Raw genomic sequence first — 6355 nt, 5'->3', positions numbered from 1 at the left:
CTCTCTGTTTTGGTCTCATTTGTCCTCCCCCAGTTTGCCTTCCTTGCACACTCCATGCCCTCCTCTGTTCTCATCCCTGTGCCTAAAGCTGGTCACAACGGAATGTACTTCTGGGTCATCCTGAAAAGTCCCCAAGGAGAACATTATGATCATTTCTTCTAGACGCCCAACCCCAGCGTGGCCTGGGCAGGTGTCCCTGGAAGATGCCTGAGGCCTCCAGTCACCTCCTTCACATTCCTAACACCACACTCACCAGCCAGAAAAAGATTCGGGTTCTGTGGCCTTGGCTAACAGAACCTCTGCCTGCGCTGCTCCAGTCCCTTTCTGAGGACACAGCAGGGGAAGGGAGGGGAAGGGCAGCTGCAATTCAGCAGCTCACCCCACCCCAGGGCAGGAGACATAAACATGTGAGGAGGTCACGCATCACATGAGGCAGGAGGGCACATGCCCAGAGGGTGCTGACCGGGCTTCAGAGTTCAGAGGAGAGAAAGGCCTGGGAGCCCAGGAAAACGGAGAGGACTCGATGGCAAAGAGCCTCACAGGCAGGAAGAGAGAAAGCACATCCCACGTGCGGGGCTGTTAGAATAAAGGACACAACCCCTACTGAGCAGGGCCGTTCTGGGGGCAGGCGTGAGCAGGCCAGCCCAAAAGGAGCACAGGGCTCTCGTGCTGGCGTGCTAACAAAGGAAGCTAGAAAGCTCAGTTGAAAGCAGTTTGTAGAGAGCCTTGAAGGCCAAGTCAAGCGTTTGGAATTTGCATTCCTAATGGAAAGTTGTTGAGTAGGAGAGGGACATGACCCAAATGATGTGTAAGGACATATCAGACCTTATGGTTGCAGCAGACGTGGCACTCGGGCCCACAGCTAGAAACAACAGCAGCAAAATAACACACATTATGAAGAATACAGAGAAGATACGGGGCCAGATGCCACACTCCTCCAGGATTTATTAACTGCGGTTAGTATTAATTATTAATCACCCCCGCCTCAGCATTTCTGCTGGGAAGGGGTGGGAATCGGAGAGATGTGGCGGGGCCACGGTGGCTTTTCTTCCTCGGGGCAGCAGGAGTGCGCCTTCCTGCCACCCCTCCTGGGTGGGAGGCCTTCCCACAGAGATGCGCCCATGGAGACTGAGGAGCTTGAAAGAAGGGGAGGCAGGCTGTTCATGCCCTGCTCGGCAGCAGGGTGCTGCTCTCCCTTTGAGCCAGGAAAATGGCCATTGGAGCGACAGCAGGCGGGTGGAGAAGGAGCTGTGGAGCACCTGCACTGCCACCTTTTGGTATGACAACACGCGTGAGCTTCCCGCGAGTCAGGAGGACATCTCAGAAAGTAGCTAAGCTTAAAGACACAGAGGTCCCATTTACATGAAATACCCAGAACAGGCAAAGTCATAGACAGAAAGCAGATTAGTGGTCGCCTGGGGCTGGAGGGAGAGGGCAAAGGGGAGTGACTGTTCAAGGGGTACAGGGTTTCCTTTGGGGATGATGAAAATGCTCTAGAATTAGATAGTGGTGACGGTTGCACAACATTGCGAAATGTACTCACACATCCAATTGTAAACTTTAAAATAATTAAATTGGTAAATTCCATGTTGTGCATTTGAACACAATAGTTTCCTTCAAAAATAGCAGCTGGGTTTCAGCCATCTTGTCAGCCGTCCTCCAGGGCTGCCTGCCAGGAATGGAGACGCTATTCCAGAAGAAAGATGCTATTCCTATAATGTGAGGGGCAGGATAGTGGGCTTCAGACTGGAATCTGATCTCTCTTGCCAGAGAACTAGACCCGGCTGAATCTTCTGAAGAACTCGTGCAGGTGCCCTGTGGTGACCATCAGTACTGTTCCCAAATATTTCAGATCACCCTCTCTAGGCACATGGTAAGATTATACTCCCGTCCCCTTTCCAGTTAAATGGGACCACACGACTCGTTCTGGCCAATGAAATGCAAGTATAAGCCACTCCTGGCAGCAACATTTCAGTCCTGATACAAGTTCTGCAAGCTCTTATTCTCCCAGCTGAGTGTGGCAATGTTGGAAACCAGGGCTGTCCCATCAGCCCAAGTCCCTCAGTCTGGTGAGCAGAGCTTCTAATGACCTGCAGTGGTCAAGTAGCATGAAAAGGGAAATAAGCCTTTGCTGATCTAAGTTATTCAAATGTGGGAGTGGTTTGTTACCACTGCTTACCCTAGCCCAGTGGTCGGCAAACTCATTAGTCAACAGAACCAAATATCAACAGTACAACGATTGAAATTTCTTTTGAGAGCCAAATTTCTTAAACTTCTTCTAACGCCACTTCTTCAAAATAGACTCGCCCAGGCCGTGGTATTTTGTGGAAGAGCCACACTCAAGGGGCCAAAGAGCTGCATGTGGCTCGCGAACCACAGTTTGCCGACCACGGCCCTAGCCCATCCTGGAAGAATCAGCATTGGGACTCTTGCCCATGGTCAGCCTCAATGTGCCCTCGGTGTTAGCCACGGACATTAGCAGACAAAACTATCTCGCTAACTAGTTATGAAAAAAGAGATTTGTCCCTTTCCCTTTTCTTCTTCCTTTCCCAACTCATAGGAGTTGCCTGGTAAAGGGAGCAAGAAATGAAAGAGTGCACCATGCCCTCCTTGAGGGGAAAAGAGATGAAATCAAATCAGAGATGAAGTGACATTAGACACATAGATGAACCCTCCCACCAGGACCGGGGCTGCCGGGAATACAGACTCTGCCAGACCCTTGTCGAGGCTGCCACAGAGGGCCCAAGGTGGCCAGCACCTCATCTCACAGCCCTCTCACTCTGCAATCTCCTGCTGTGCCTCAGTGGACCAACCGGAAACCAAGGGCAGCAGATCCCAGGAGGGGCAGAGAATGGATCTGTGGACAGAGGGGGACAAATGGAAACACCAACGAAATGAAGGAAAGAGCAACGAGACAGTGAGGAAATGGCTGCGGAAGCAGCAGGCTATTTTCTGGTAAAGAAGCAGAAGGAGGCAGGAATAGCAGTGTCAAGCAAAGGTGTTTTCAAGGCAAAAGAGACCTGAGCATGCTTTCAACTAAGACCCAATTCACCTAAACCACACCATGACATCATGGTGACCAGTTAATTCTGGCTCAGCTCACTTTGGGGGGTGTACCCCAAATATACCAATGATGGAGTGAAAGGAGCAACATGGTCACAACGCAACAACATTGCAAGCTCCTTGTGGCTCTAACTACAGGATAAGAGTCCCCCTTATCCGTGGTTTCACTTTCCGCAGTTTGTTACCTGTGGTCAGCCATGGTCCAAAAATATTAAATGGAAAATTCCGGTTCTTAAGTTTTAAATTGCATGCTGTTCTGCATAGGGTGATGGAAATCTCGTGGTGTCCCACTCTGTCCTGCCTGGGATGTGAATCATCCCTTTGTCCAGCTCCCCCACCTGCACACGCTCCCTGCCTGTTAGTCACCTGGTAGCCACCATCTTGGTTATCAAATGGACTGTCACAGAATCACAGTGTTTGTGTGCAAGTAACCTTTACTTTACTAAATAATGGCCCCAACGTGCAAAATCAGTGATTCTGGCAATTCAGATACATCAGAGAAGCCACAAAGTGCTCCCTTTAAGTGAAAAGGTGAAACTTCTTGATGTAATAAGGCATTTTATCATCTCACATCATCACAAGAAGAGTGACTATGGCACAATATTTTGAGAGAAAGAATGAGAGCATTCACAAAATGTTCATTACAGTATATTGTTTTAATTGTTCTATTATTGTTACTCTCTTACTAACTTATAAATTAAACTTTATCATAGGTCCGTATGAGTGGAGAAAAGCATAGTATATTTAGGGTTTGGTCCTATATGTAGTCTCAGGCACCCACTAGGCATCTTGGAACAAATCCCGTATGGCTAAGGGGACCACTATATCCACCTTTCCATAAGAGAAGGATAATCTTTTAAGAATAGGAAGACTTTCAGGCATAGGAACACTAAGGCTACTGTATCGCATTCCTGGTTCCCTGGGGGCTGGCTGGATCTCGTTCAAATAATTTCTTTCCGGAGTTGTTGCCAGGAGGACTTAGAATAGCAAACATGGTGGTCAATCTAGGTGAGGCTGCCTGTGCTTTTCATCCCTCTTCCTGAGCATTTCAGAGAAATCAGCGACTGACTTTCCAGCAACAGCCAACTGTGGTCAACCCGTGCGCTGCGTTCACCCCGCCCTCCACAACACCACTCCTTGGGATGGTTCAGAAGGAAGGACTCTCTTCGTCACTGTTGGTATGGGATGTGGTGAGCATCTGAAAAGCCAGCGGAGTCTGGATGCTAGTGGGTAGTTAACTAAAAGAGACAGCACAAATGCTGCATTCAGCATGAAGTGAGAACGCTCAGGAAAAGGGAAGAGTGAGCAGTGGTCTTAGAGCAGCCGTGGGCAAACTACGGCCTGCGGGCCGGATCCGGCCCGTTCGGCTGTTCTATCCGGCCCGCAGAGCCGAAAGAGCGGAGGGTTCTCTTGCTCTCCCCTCCGCTCCTTCACCAGCAGCAGTGTTAACATGGCACGTCGGGAAACACGGCCGCAGCTCTTCTTCTGAGTGGGCGGATTTATACCCGCCCATTCAGTAGAAGGAACAACCTCTCAATCTTCCAGAGGCTCCTTGTAATGCCCGCGGACGCCTCTCCCGACATCACCCTGGGAATGCGTAGACACGTTATCGTGGTGATGTAGGGAGACACGCCCCTGGAGAGCACAGTATCAGAGCCTTTGTGAGGTAAGATTAAGAGCTCTACTCAAACACAATTTTTTCCTGTTCCCACATTCTGTACATCACAATGACTTGTTAATAAAACAACAAAGACTTTCAGCTTTTAGGGCTTGTATCCACTGCAGTTTTTTTTCCCACTGCGGACGCGCGCAGCAGGGAAAAAGACACACAGAGGACATGTCACACTAGCCATGCTGCGGCTGCATTTTTTTGCTGATACGGATGCGGTATCAGTAACGCTACCGTGGCCACTAACCGCATGTGTTAGCGGCAAAACAAATGTGTTTGCTTCTCCCCCTTGCACCTGTAAAAATGCGTGCTACAGGGCATTTGTGTTAACATGCACCACTGCACATTAGCATCAATGCTGGTGTTAAAATGTTTGAAATGAATAAAACTATTGAAATAAAAAAAAAAAAAGACCATACCCTTTCATGTAATGATGTTTACTTTGAATTTATATTAGTTCACACAAACACTCCATCCATGCTTTTGTTCCGGCCCTCCGGTCCAGTTTAAGGACCCATTGTGGCCCTCGAGTCAAAAAGTTTGCCCACCCCTGTCTTAGAGGGTCAGATGAACGTTGCCAGGAAAACAAAGAGTTAGGCTTCTAGAGTTCAGCCTGCTCGATAGTTCAGCACCAAAATTCAGGGCACAGAGTTCAGCTGTGCAAGCTGTACGCTGCAGGGAACATCTCCTCTCCCTGTCCTCCCACCCTCCTGCCAAGGGATCAGGGACAGTTGACATCCGACATTCGTTCCACTCACCAAACCATGCAGCCTAGCATTCAGGCGTCTCACTAGTTCATAGGTCAAAGTTCAACTACTGAGCCACAGTGTTCCTCTTTTAAATGCTTAGGTCAGTGGTCGGCAAACTCATTAGTCAACAGAGCAGCAAACCTCGGCTTGCGAGCCGCATGTGGCTCGCAAGCCGCGGTTTGCCGACCACTGCACTAGAGGAAAAGGTGCCTTTTTTCTTTGCACAAAGCCACTTGCCAAACCATGTTTCCTGGGAACTGCAGCACCCAGAGGTGGAGGGAGGAATTTATTTCTGATTCTCACAAAGATACTGTATACGCTTACAGCAACCCTGGCCAAATTCTTTCTAGTTGCTTATGATGCATTTACTCTTCGTGTCTTGCCTGTAAAAGCATTGCATCATAATCAGAGCTTGAGTGGGAGAAATTCTGAAAAGATGATAACAGTAAGAACAATGCTGAAAACAATCCCTTATTTTGGTTTAGCCCTTAACATTTGTAAAAGGGCTTTGCTTTAACATTTGTAAAAGGGCTTTCCTGCAGGATCGCATTCAGGCCTCAGAACACCTGGATCAAATTGGGTAAAGGAATCCTTTTCCACTTAACAATTGTGGAGCTGAATCTCAGAGAGTGGGACTGAAATCTCAGGTTTATTTCAAATTCTATGCTCTTTGCACTATATAAATGAAAAATATCTACACATTTAGAAGAGCTTGTAGGTATCAGGTTGAATAGCCAGCACCTGTACTCCTGTCTCCTGGGTAACAGAACAGTGATTTTCCCCTGGGCATCTGCTGCCATTCTCAGCCTACATTCTCCAGTTCAGGGAGAGACATGCAACTCAGGCCTGGCCATTCAGAGCACTGCCATAGTGA

General features: G+C 48.5%; 1 long non-coding RNA gene across 1 annotated transcript; it reads left to right on the top strand.

Annotated features, from left to right (window-relative positions):
* The first annotated feature begins 429 nt into the window (after positions 1–429).
* Positions 430–3297, top strand: LOC308248957. Its single transcript, XR_013960657.1, has 3 exons — positions 430–956; positions 1771–1873; positions 2561–3297. It is a non-coding gene; the product is annotated as an uncharacterized lncRNA (long non-coding RNA).
* The last annotated feature ends 3058 nt before the right edge of the window (positions 3298–6355 follow it).

This window comes from Plecotus auritus (genome assembly GCF_963455305.1).
Source record: "Plecotus auritus genome assembly, chromosome: 5".
NCBI classification, from domain to species: domain Eukaryota; kingdom Metazoa; phylum Chordata; class Mammalia; order Chiroptera; family Vespertilionidae; genus Plecotus; species Plecotus auritus.
The sequence above is the reverse complement of the archived record's forward strand: the minus strand, read 5'-3'. Positions and strand labels throughout refer to the sequence as shown.